At 36.5% G+C, this 13,377-nt stretch overlaps 2 long non-coding RNA genes across 2 annotated transcripts in view; one reads left to right on the plus strand and one right to left on the minus strand.

Moving 5' to 3' along the window:
- Positions 1–2,260: 2,260 nt before the first annotated feature.
- The window catches only part of LOC118983328 (uncharacterized), a 69,317-nt gene continuing 58,200 nt past the window's right edge, over positions 2,261–13,377 (minus strand). Inside the window, exon 3 of the long non-coding RNA XR_005065699.1 lies at positions 2,261–3,946. This is a non-coding gene — a long non-coding RNA (uncharacterized LOC118983328). The remainder of the gene's footprint in view (positions 3,947–13,377) is intronic.
- LOC118983329 (uncharacterized) overlaps positions 3,895–13,377 on the plus strand; it is a 52,210-nt gene continuing 42,727 nt past the window's right edge. The window contains exon 1 of the long non-coding RNA XR_005065700.1: positions 3,895–3,944. This is a non-coding gene — a long non-coding RNA (uncharacterized LOC118983329). The remainder of the gene's footprint in view (positions 3,945–13,377) is intronic.

Below are 13,377 nucleotides of genomic sequence, written 5' to 3' on the forward strand. Positions count from 1 at the left end.
AGCTACACCTCAAGAATTATTAGGCCTTCCACTGGACCCAATAGGGATGAAAAGTTATATACAATGTATAAAAAAAATCATCATCTGAGCGTGGGCCTGTGAACCAGATGATCGAGGTTCGATTCCCAGTCAGGGCACATGCTTGGGTTGCAGGCCAGTTTCTGGCAGGGGCCAGTTCCCTGCAGGGGATGCACAAGAAGCAACCATACATTGATGTTTCCTTCCTCTCTCCTTCCTTTCCCCTCTGAAGATAAATAAATAAAATATTTTTAAAAATCATCATCTCATAATTAAGCCTAGAAAATGTCTTAACATTCATCTAAATTATGAGATAGATCCAACCATAAATATCTTTAAATGGATAAAAAGCTTATACCTAACTCTGGCTGGAGTACCTCAGTGGATTGAGTGTGGGCCTGTGAAGCAAAGGATCATGGTTCAATTCCCAGTCAGGGCACATGCCTGGATTGCAGGCCAGTTCCCAGTGGGGAACATGAGAGGCAACCACACTTTGATATTTCTCTCTCCCTCTCTCCTTCCCTTCCCCTCTTTCTGAAAATAAATAAATAAAAATATATATTTTAAAAAGCTTATACCTTAGATGGTGAATGGCAAATGAGTAGTAAGCATGGCATGGATTTAAAAAGCAACTATATACAGCAAAATAAATAGGAATTTGCAATCAAAGCAAAAATGTATGTAGAACTTGTCTAACCATAGAGAGCTTTTAGGATGGCAGCATTCTGCATCTTCAGATTCATATCAGTACCTCAAATCCAGAAATCATTGTTTTAAAGTTGCTTTTTACTCTATCAGTTGAGTAAAACACACCAAATACCAAGCGTTTCTATTTCCTGCTACTCTCTATCATTTCATAGTCTGGTAAGAATTGGAATTTCTCTGAGTTACCAAGTTGGAGGCCAAATTGGACAGGTTTGTCTCACCCTTCTTGTAATAAGAGACTCCAAGAAAGTCTGGCTGCAGATTCTGTAAGTTCTTCTAAGTTGAAGGCTGGGACTGTGCTTTATATTGGTCTTCATATTCCCCCACAGTGCTAGACATCCAATAGTCCAAACTGAACTGAACTAAAAAATTGGGAATGCTACAGTCTCAGTGAACAAGTACTTAGTAAAACAAGAATTACAGTAAATTCAAAGATGGGTGATGATTCTTTATGTAAAGAGTCTGAAAGATTGACTTCAGTTAAAGACTACAGTAATACCATAGTATTTTTCTATTTCTTAATTGGGTGATTACAAAATGAGATGAAATATAGATGTATATAGAAATATTAACTAATTTAAAGTTACACAAAATTATACATTTAATCAGTAAAATGGCCCAGCCAAAATTGGAATATATATATAATTTGCTAATAAAAATGCAATGCTATAAGACTGCTTAGTAATTAAAGAAATATTAAAGAAATACAAGTTCAGAATGAATGTTACATGACTATAATCAATACTAAATCTTGACTTACTTCCATAATTTAGTTATGAAAAGATAGTTGAAGTCAGTGGATCAGGCATATATGTTACATGTAAGTAGGATGGAAATACAGAAAAAAATGTTCCCATTTCTTGATAACCTGATTTGAAGTCATAGGTTCACTGAACTTGGATTAATCAAATCGTTCAAATATTGAGATGAACTGGTTTCAAAGATTCTGGTATATCCAGAAGACATACTACTGAGTTTTTAAAAGGCTCTTTGGAAGCACAGATTAACATTTTAGGTTTCCTTACATATCACTAAAATAGTACATATTAAAAATCAATTGAAGATATAGAATAATATGGTATTTCTGTCTAATGACATTCAGCTTGAGTTTCTAAATAGGAATCCTACAAAACAAGGTTTAGCTCCTAGAAAACCAAAATATTTGCTTTTAAATAATTTTTAAAAATTGTATTTTGCCTTGGGCACTTTTTTTAAAAGGTTTTTATTTTTTAGAGAGAGTGGAAGGCAGAGAGAAAGAGAGGGAGAAAAACATCAATGTGTGGTTGCCTCTCACATAGCCCCCCACTGGGGACCTGGCCCACAACCCAGGCACGTATGTGCCCTGATTAGGAATTGAACCAGCGATCCTTTGGTTCACAGCCCATGCCTAATCCACTGAGCTACACCAGCCAGGGCTGCTTTGGTGACTTTTTTAACTGCCTACAATTTAAACAGGATCAAATTGCTATTTGATTTTTTTTTTTTTTGCGGGGGCTAAGTTTTCTTCAGAAACGAATCAAATTTAGGATGAGGAGAAAGTTTCAGACCTCTTAGAACCTTCTTCATTTCCTTCTCATTGTGTTTCTTCATCAAAAACAAGTATCTAAATAGGGAACCTCAATTATCTAAGCCAATTTTGGCCAGCTTCAGGAATTTCTTGTTATACCTCCTTTGAAATGCTACAGCTGCACTCTCGAAAAACTTATCTTCCTGGTTTTCAAATTTCTGTTTATTATTACAACTCTTCAGCCAGAATGCCAGGTCTTTGTGCTGTACTGTTTCTTGAAACTGGAGACCAGTACATTTCCCATAATTCAATTACTTGCCTTTCCACTTGAGAAATTAAAGCCACATCAATTTTACAAAGTTTTAACTGAGTGAATTATTTGGACTTTAAATTCTCAATTTCATTCCTTCAGTTTATGACTGGGAGAGATCTTTGTTTTATTAATGGAAATAGAGATTAATATTCAAGAATAGTAACACACTTTAGTCACTGACCTTCATAAATGATACAAAAGCAGGGATTTTCTTATAGGCACAAACATGAGATATGACACTTTGAGGAAAAAGGGAAAGTTTTCATTTAATTTTGGAAATGTTTATTTAAAATTACATAGCTAATCAAGTAATTTATTTACATAAACATGTTTATATATTTCTTTTTAAAAGAAAGGGATCTATTGACCACAATAGAGAGTTTCAGTTAGTTTGTCTAACCTTATCTGCTTTTTGTGGACACTGACAAATTTACCTCTTCAGATTGACTTTTACGTAGAATCTCAGGCCTATATAGTCAGCAACCTTTAAAGCATTTCAAACAAAATGCCTAAACATCATCTTAAATTCAGTATTACAAAAATGGGACTCAGCAACTTTCCTTCTCAAACCAGCTTCTCTAAACTGTCCACTTTCAGTGATACCATGATTGTTTAGTACAGAAAATATATAATTTTTGACACCACTCTTTTATCCAACTCATCATGATGTTCTGTAATTTTCCCTTTTGAAACATCTTTAATTTACTCATTCACTTCCATTCTCATTGCCACTATTCTGTTCAGGATTTCTTCACTCCTAGTTTACATTAGTCACTTGTCCAGTTCCCTTACCTCTAGACTTAGTTTCTTAGAATCCTTTTATTTAATTTCCATAAATTCCATTACTTTGTCAACTACCTCTATGTTGTTTCAGGAGGCTGGGTTATGCTGCCTCCCTATTTCTTGCTGTGTCAATACTAAAGTCCTCTAATTGGTTCTCCTAGGCAAAAGTCCAACAACTTAATTTTAATCTAGTTATCCAAATTCATGTAAACTGCCTCAGGTTTAAAGATAAAGGTCCCAAGTTACTTTGGGGGAAATACTGCATTGTATTTTGCCTTAAAATCTCATCCACAAACCAGTCCATTACTTGACAACTCAGTGAATCTTAATTTACAAGCATACGGGCCACATGTTTCAAAATTAAGACTTTTTTTTTAATTGAGCCAGCAGAGACAATTTGTAGTCACCCTGTAATTCCCTTAAGTTACTTACAATTTTGTGTTGAGGGGATCATCTCATGTGGCATTTATTGTCTTTGCTAGAGTGATCTGTTCTCAATCTGTTCAGTACAGACAATGTTTGTTTGCAGCTTCTAGTGTCACTCCTTTCTCCATGTGGTCTAGGTATGCTTGGTATAGTCAGTTCTCACCGTTTTGGGTGGATGATGCCAAAATATATGTCTAGAAAACAGATGGTAAAGTAAATCAATATAAAGGAAAACTGTTTTGCATAGGAACCATTATTTAATTACTGGTTGAATTCCTGACTTTTGGCTACATGTTAAGCATAACTTAGACCTAGATTCTGGAAAACAGACATGTCCTATAGATTTTACATAAAAGAACTCAGTATACATAAAAATAAATCCTTATTACATTATGAATATGACCTAAGTGTCCCAGTAGAAAACAAATGCTGCATATTTGATTCACAATTTTCTTTGCCTTCTTAGATTCCTTAAAGCTTTTCTGGTGTGATTTATGGTCTCTTAAAAATTTTTCCAAAGTTTATAAGAAAACCTATTCCATTCCATGAGATAGCTCCAGAAAGCAAAGGAATTCAGAAAGCATACCATTTTCTTTAGAGACTCATTTTAAAGAACTGCAGTGGATACTCAATACATTTATTTTTGTGAATATGGTAATGTTATCTCTTGAAAAGTACTTTTAAATATAAGGACTTCTCATTCTACTACTATTTCCCATCTCCTCAGACATACAAATAAAAGCCAACAGAAAACAAACTATACTTTCTTGGAAAGCTTCAGATGATCAATTCAATCACTAATGATCCTCAAAAGAGATATTAAATTTTCACAGGCTTTCCAACTATTTATACCCCACTCATAGGTTTTTGACTTTAAAAAAAATTTAAAAAGACACTGTAAGGTAGCTAAAACTTGAGGCATGAATGTTAGTAGGTAGCACAGAATGAAAAGAGCCTCAATAAGTAGTGAACGGGGGGGTACTCCTAAACTACCAGGAAAGAGCCAGGATATTACATTTATCTAGCTGATATTTAGCATGTCCATAATGTACTAATTTATCATAAAGGTATTACTGATGATTTTGAGGAATCAGTTGCCATTTACCATGCACCTGCTATATTACCCTTGAAGAGTACACAATAAAAAATGATAGTCCCTGCCAATAAGGCAGGATGTATTCACTGTTCTACATTAGGTAGAGAAGAACAAGAGAGAAATGACATTTGTGGCTGAAGACGAAAATTTCATGTAGGGTGGTAGACAGTCTAAGAGTTAGATAGTTGAAAATGAGGGAAAGGACATTATAGGAGTAAATCAGTTGAGCTAAGGATTGGATGAAAATTAGACTGGTTTGAAAGGAGTATTTCCATTTGGCCTAACAATACTTTGACATTAATACACAATTGTTTGCACAGTGGTAAAATCAACCTGACTAGGATAAAAAATATCCTGACAGTAAAATTTTTATATGCAACCCTTTGATTTTCTGAGTTAAAAGCCATAGATCCTCTAATGTATAGGATAAAATCATCTAATGTAAGCCTAGATTTCCTTCCAATATTTCTTACAAATTGTGTTTTTTTTTTCTTCAAATCATCGCACTTTGGCTCTCAAATGGCTCCACGCAATCAAAATACTTTTCTTCTTTTAGAAATTAGAGTGGCCTATGTAAAGGAGGAAAAACAATCTAAAACATGTTTATGCTCATTTTTCTACCTATTCTCAAATTCAAATTCTGCTTTTAATGTAGTGTTTTCACTTAAGTCCTTCCTAGCTGATCACGACTTGGCTCATTTTTCTGCACTTGATCGTATCCAGTTCCTTCATTTCACTGAATTCATCTATTCAATTCTTTAAGCCTGGCTCATCTTCCACTTCCTCTAAGTATGTTGAGTCTAAGTCTACATTTCCTTTAAACTTCTACTGCACTTCAAATCAGCAACAGACTTTACATTCCACTATTCTCTAGTTGTTTGTTGTGTATGAGTATAATGTCCGCAACTAGACTAAAAGTTCTTTGCTGACAGAGGCTTTTTGTTTTAGTCTATAGTGAAATACTGGGCGTAGAATAGGCTCTTAACAATAAAAGATGATCTCACTTAAAAATGCAAACAGAAAAATTTTAAAGTAGTATTTAATAACTATTTTTGATGCAATAAAATTATATTTACAAAATTTGAAATCTCACATTATCACTTCAGATATTCACACTATCCAGAAATAGATTTGCATGAGTAAAACCGTCCAACACTACCACATGTATTTAACATAACCATAATTGAAACAATAGCCATTCTTGCTAACCCAATCCCATCGGATCCAATTTCTGACAGTAGAGAGATTACAAGTACATAAACTTGCTTACAACCAACAGATTAATATTGAAAGGTTTATAATTCAAATCCTTTACAGTGTACATCTTTCAAGTGTGTTGTCAAATCATGAATACAATGATTTTATATGTTGAAATCAACTGAAATTTTGCTTAAAGATTGAAATTCTTCAAATTCAATTCTTAATTAACCTGAATTACTCTAATTTTTAATTTAATTACTCTATTTAAGAGAAGAAAATATACTGACATTAATTTTAGAAGATATTCTAAGTTTAAGATTGAAAACTTTATTTAACTAAATCTAGTACTCCATATTGTTCCATTAATGCAATTAAATGCTTTATCTGATAAACCTTTAAAATTTTATTTCTTCTTATTTTTCATTTATAGTGAGTGCTTCTCCTTCAAGTTTCACTGGGATTGTTTTTCTTTTTGTTGATCTTGTCTCATATTGTCAAGGTGTCAGTCTGATAAAGGGTAAGAAAAATAAACCTAATTTTTTTCTATAACAGCAACCTTAATCACATGCTCTCCAGAGTTTGAAGGTGATATTGAGGTTTCCACATGAATCTACAAGATTTTACTTTTCCCTTTGCTTTTACAAGTAGTGTCAGTGTACAGAATTATTTGCAAAATAGATATATAGGGTGCAGGAAAAGGTTTACAATTTTGAAAACACAAACCAGTTTATTCTTGTATTATTATTTTTTCCATATGAACAATTGTAAACCTACTTTTTCCCCACCCTGAATTGAAAACCAGTACTGTCCTAGGATTATAAAAATTGGTGACAAGCCCTGACTGGTATGGCTCAGTGGTTTGGGTGTTGTCCCGCAAACTGAACTATTGCGCAGGTTTGAGTCCCAGTCAGGGCACATTTCTGGGTTGTGGGGCTAGGTCCCCAGGTAGGGGCATGTGACAGGTAACCAATGGATGTTTCCCTCATATTCTCCCTCCCTTTGTCTCTCTCTCTCTTTTAAAAAGTCCTTAAAAAATTTGGAACAAGACAACCAAATTCAACCTCTTACTTACTTAAAACTGAGGCCTAGAGAGATAGCAATTTGGTTAAGGTCAAACAACAAACAAGTAGGACAGCTAATTTTTAAGAACATGACCATACTTAATTTCTGTGGGATATGAAGTTTAACCTCCTGTTTACATTGTCATTCCTCTGGAAAAGTAACCAATGTATGTAAACACTTCTTAAGCATAATATTCACAAATATGAATTTCATTTTATTTCATTACAACTGCTTGGTCTGCTTCATTTGATGGTTTTCTAAATCAGTGGGATAATTTTACCTTTTCTTACATGCTTGCTATCTTAATAAAAAATATATTGAATATATGGAAGAGATTAGTATCAGAGGCAAGCACATTTGAACAAAATTACTTAACTGAATAAAATAATAGCTGTACACATGTCACTGAATGATTCTATCATGATTGAAATTTCATGATTCGGAAAATGGCAGCGGAGTAAGACGGAGCAACTCCAGTTCTCGTACCCCTGGGAGAAAATCCTGGCAGATATACTGAAGAACAGTGTAATCAATTCCCCAACCAACAATTTCCCAGCATTTATGAAAATAAGAGACCACAGATAGTGATGGACCAGACAGCTACAGGTCGGTGGGGTCTCAGGGACATGAGTAAGGACAGGTGGCCAGCCGGCAGCCCTCCACCAGTGCATAACGGCCCTGGAGCCAAGGCTGCTGCAGTGGTCAGGGCCCAGAGGCTTCTGTCTGCACCCAGTGACAGGGGCGTCTGCCACAGAGGACTCATCTGGAGCCCAGCACCTGTGAGTAAAAACAAAAGCAGCAGTGGCAGGGCTGGCTGCCCTCAGCCAGCCTGTAAGAGCCTTGGAACCACTGCTGCCACTGTGTTAGGGGTGTAGAGGCTTCTGTCTGCGGCCAGCATCGAGGGTGTCTACCACGGAGGACTCATCGGGAGCCCGGCACCCAGTGGAGCCTTGGGCCGGCTGGGGGTCCTTGGAAAAAACCTGGCTCCCTCCCTCCCCAACTATGAGGGGCTGGGTGGCAGAGACCTGTCTGCCTAGGTTTGCAGGGAGGGTGGCAAGGACAGGGGGCCGGGGTCAGTTGCTATCTCTGTGGTCAACAGCCCACCAGCCCGCCAGCCCGACAGCCGGGGAAATTTGAGAGGAGCATTGTCCTAACTGGTCAGGTTGTGGATTGGACTGGGCTGAGAGGCAGGCTTTCTGGAGAAGTTTTTATTGGAAAGTGGACTGAGGTGTTCTGGGAAGGCAGCTTGACTTGCTTCTCACCCAGCCACAGGACTGGGAAGGACCAGTACCAGATCCCGTGGGACCCAGGCAGCCTGTTGGGTGAGCAGGCGCCCGCACCCCAGTCTGGTAGCCTGGCTGGCATGCGGGTGTGCGCCTGGGCCTACAACCCAGCCCACAGAGGGGTCCTGCCCAAACCAGAAAAATCAGAAAAACCAGACTGGACAGTTTGAAACGAACAAGGGAGGGTTTTTGTTTTTTTTAACTTTTTAAAATTTTTTTTTCAGTAATCATATATTTTTTAAATTTTATTGTTGCTGTATCATTCAGTACTTTGTTCCTCTCCTTTCATTTTTCCTGTTTTGGTCCTTCTTCCTTTCATTCCAAACATACTGTTTTTTCTTCACTTCTCCTGCCCTTTTTTTTAATGTTTGTTTGTTGCTTTCCATACCACTGTAAATACTTCACAACACATCTCTCGGGTCGTAGCCCACTTTACACGTTCCTGAATTCTATTACTATAGTGATTAACTCTACTTACTCACATGCTACATCTATTTACTATTCTTTACTCTCACCTTACCTCAAAATCTGACCTCCGACAACCTCACTGCTTTCTAGATACAAGTCACAAGACTTCCCTCCCCCAAAACAGACTTACCTTTGGTCTATCCTTTCTTAAAAGTGGCAAATGGGGTTGAAGATTACAGTTAACACTATATGTAGCCTAAAGATCTTCCATATCTTCTCTACCGACAGTGACTGTAAATATCATAAACGAAGCTCCTGCTGTCATAAACCATTTTCCCTCCCCCTCCAACTGATCACACTCCTTCCTAAAGAAAGGAATAGGTGGAAGTGGAGAACATCAAGACACCTGCAGGAGACTGCACCACTGAATTTCACAGGTATTCTACCACAGAAGTTCACACCATAAACCCAGGGAGTCAGAACAGATCAATTTAAGAAGCAGAGGCTAACAAGAAGAGTCTCATAAGCTATGGGAAGACAAAGAAACAATGCCCAAATGAAAGAAACGGTGGAAGTCTCAGAAATAATGCTAGATGAAAGAGAGGCAAGTCAGCTATCAGGTACTGAAATCAAAGCACTAGTCATTAGGAAATTCAAAGAGCTCACAACAAGCTACCAGAAACTAGACAGGAGCTAAAATGAGCTCCCCACAAACTATATCAGTTGGTCCGAAGGTTGTGGGTTATTGTTAAGCTGATTAACAAACTATATCAACATGAAAAAGGAAAGAGAAACTATCAGCAAAGGCCAAGAGGAAATGAAGAATACAATTTCAGAACTGAAGAACACAGTAGAAGTAATGAAAAGCAGGATCGATGAGGCAGAAGATCAGATCAGCGAGTTGGAGGACACAGTAGAAAGAATCTCCCAGAAAGAGCAAGAAAGAAAAAAGAGGCTTAGAAAGAATGAAGAGGGATTAAGAGAAATGCAAGAGAATATGAAACATAATAATATCCAAATAATAGGAATACCAGAAGGAGAAGAAAAAGAACAAGAGATAGAAAATCTATTTGAAAAAGTAATAATGGAAAATTTTCCTAATTTGATGAGAGAAAAAGTTACACAAATCCAGGAATCACAGAGAGTACCATTCAAGAGGAACTGAAAGAGGCCCATGTCAAGACACATCATCATTAAAATGGCAAAACTCCAAGACAAAGAGAGAATCTTAAAGGCAGCAAGGGAGAAAAGAGAAGTAACATACAAGGGAGCACCAATAAGGTTACTGACTGACTTTTCAATGGAAACACTCCAAGCAAGAAGAGAATGGCAAGAAATGTTTCAAGTAATGAGAAACAGAGGCCTACAACCAAGGCTACTTTACCCAGCAAAGCTCTCAATCAAGATAGAAGGCCAAATAAAGAGCTTCCAAGACAAAAGAAGTCTAAAAGAATATGATTCCACCAAACCACCTCTACAAGAAATACTAAAAGGACTGCTTTAAGAAAAGGAAGGAAAAGAGAGAGAAGGACAGGAACTGTGGTACAAAAATGGCAATGAATAAGTACCTATCAATACTAACCTTAAATGTAAATGGATTAAATGCGCCAATCAAAAGCATAGAATAGCTGAATGGATAAAAAAGTATGACCCACACATATGCTTCTTACAGGAGACCCACCTCAGGACAAAAGACCATCACAGACTAAAAGTGAAAGGCTGGAAAAACATTTTCCAAGCAAACGGACAAGAAAAAAAAAGCCAGGGTAGCAATTCTAATATCAGACAAAATAGACTTCAAAAAAGGGGCCATAAAGAGAGACTCAGAAGGTCACTTCAGGATACTTATGGGAAGAATCCACCAAGAAAACATTAACATCATAAATATATATGCACCCAACATGGGAGCACTCAAATATATAAAGAAAATCCTAGAGGACCTCAAGAAAGATACTGACAGTAACACAACTTTAGTAGGGGATTTTAACACCCCACTGTCTAAAATGGAGAGATCTTCCAAACAAATATCAACAAAGATATAGCTGCACTAAACAACACCCTAGATGAAATGCATTTGATTGATATATATAGAGCCCTTCATCCCAAAGAAGCTAAATACACATTCTTTTCAAATGCACATGGAAGATTTTCAAAGATAGACTATATGATAGGACACAAAATGAGCCTCAACAAATTCAAGAAAATTGAAATCATACCAAGCATTTTCTCTGACCACAAGGGCCTGATATTAGAAATCAACCCCAAAGATAACAACCAAAAATCATGGAGACTGAATGGTATGCTATTAAACAATGAATGGGTCAAGATAGAAATCAGGGAAGAAATAAAAAAGTTTCTGGAAACAAATGAAAATTAACTCACAACAACCCAAAACTTATGGGACACAGTGAAGGCAGTCCTGAGAGGGAAGTTCATAGCAATACAGGCTTACCTGAAGAAAATAGAAACATTTCAAAGAAGCAACCAAACCCGACTCCTCCAAGAACTCGAGGAACAACAAAAAGACAGCCCAGAGCAAGTAGAATGAAGGCAATAACTAAGATCAGAGCAGAATTAAACGACATAGAGACGAAGAGCACAATTCTAAGGATCAATAAATCCAAGAGTTGGTTTTTTTAAAAGATAAACAAAATAGATAAACCTTTAAGTAGGATCATTAAGAAAAGAAGAGGACACAAATAAACACAATAAGAAATGAAAGAGGAGAAATTACGATGGACATCACAGAAATAGAAAGGATTGTAAGAAATTACTATGAAGAACTGTATGCCAAGAAATTTGAAGACCTAGGTGAAATGGACAAATTTCTCGAAAAATATAATCTTCCAAAACTCAACGAAGAAGTAGAAAGCCTGAACAGACCAATAACAGCAGATGAAATTGAAGAAATAATAAAAAAACTCCCATCACACAAAAGCCCTGGACCAGATGGTTTCACAGGAGAATTCTACAAAGCATTTAAGGAAGAGCTAACCCCTATTCTTCACACACTATTCCAAAAAATCCAAAATGATGGGAAACTCTGAAACTCTTTTTATGGAGCGAGCATCATCCTAATTCCAAAATCAGATAGAGACACAACAAAGAAAGAAAACTTCAGGCCAATATCTCTGATGAACATAGATGCTAGAAGCTTCAACAAGATATTGTGAAATCCCATCCAACAATACATCAAAAAGATCATACACCATGACCAAGTGGGATTCATCCCAGGGTTGCAAGGATGGTTCAATATCCACAAATCAGTAAATGTAATACATCACGTATACAAATGCAAAGACAAAAACCACATGATCATATCAACAGACACAGAAAAAGCTTTTGATAAGGTACAACACCCATTTATGATAAAGTTACTCAGAAAAATGGGAATAGAGGGAGCATTCCTCAATATAATAAAGGCCATATATGAAAGAACTACAGCCAACATCATACTCAATGGGCAAAAACTAAAATCTTTTCCACTAAGATCAGGAACAAGACAAGGTTGTCCACTTTCACTACTTCTATTTAATATAGTATTGGAAGTTCTAGCCTCAGCGATCAGGCAAGAAAAATAAGTAAAAGGAATCCAAATTGGAAAGGAGGAAACAAAACTGTCATTGTTTGCAGATGACATGATAGTGTACATGGAAAATCCTATAGACTCTACCCCAAAACTGCTTGAACTAATAAATGAATTTGGTAAAACAGCGGGTTACAAAGTCAATATTCAGAAATCAAAGGCATTTTTGTATACTAACAATGAATCAGCAGAAGCAGAGATCAAGAAAAAATCCCATTTGATATAGCAAAAACAAAAATAAAAAATCTGGGAATAAATCTAACCAAGGAGGTAAAACACCTATATGCAGAAAACTACACAACACTGAAGAAAGAAATCAAAGAAGACACAAACAAATGGAAACATATACCGTGTTCATGAAATGGAAGAATTAACATCATCAAAATGTCCATACTACCCAAAGCAATTTACAGATTCAATGCAATACCTTTTAAAGTACCAATAGCATAATTCACAGCCACAGAAAAGACACTTCAAAATTTTATGTGGAACCATAAATGACCCCAAATAGCAGCTGCAATGTTGAGAAAGAAGAACAAAGTAGGAGGGATCACAATACCTGATATCAAACTGTATTACAAGGCCACTGTAATGAAAACAGCCTGCTACTGGCATAAAAAGAGGCACATAGACCAATGGAATAGAACAGAGAACCCAGAAGTAAACCCAACTCTCTATAGTCAATTAATATTGAACAAAGGGGCAGCAACATAAAATGGGGTAAAGATAGCCTCTTCAACAAATGGTGTTGGCAGAACTGAACAGCTTCGTGCAAAAAAAATGAAACTCAAGCACCCACTTACACCATACACCAAAATAAATTCAAGTTGGATAAAAGACTTAAATATAAGCTGTGACACCATTAAAGTCCTAGAGGAGAACACTGGCAGGAAAATATCAGATATTTTACGCAGCAACATTTTTACTGATTAGTCCCCTAGAGCAAGGAATATAATGGAAAAAATAAACAAATGGGATCTCATCAAAATA

Source organism: Sturnira hondurensis, unplaced genomic scaffold (genome assembly GCF_014824575.4).
Source record: "Sturnira hondurensis isolate 20B ecotype Veracruz unplaced genomic scaffold, ASM1482457v3 Scaffold0002765, whole genome shotgun sequence".
In the NCBI taxonomy this organism is placed as follows: Eukaryota; Metazoa; Chordata; class Mammalia; order Chiroptera; family Phyllostomidae; genus Sturnira; species Sturnira hondurensis.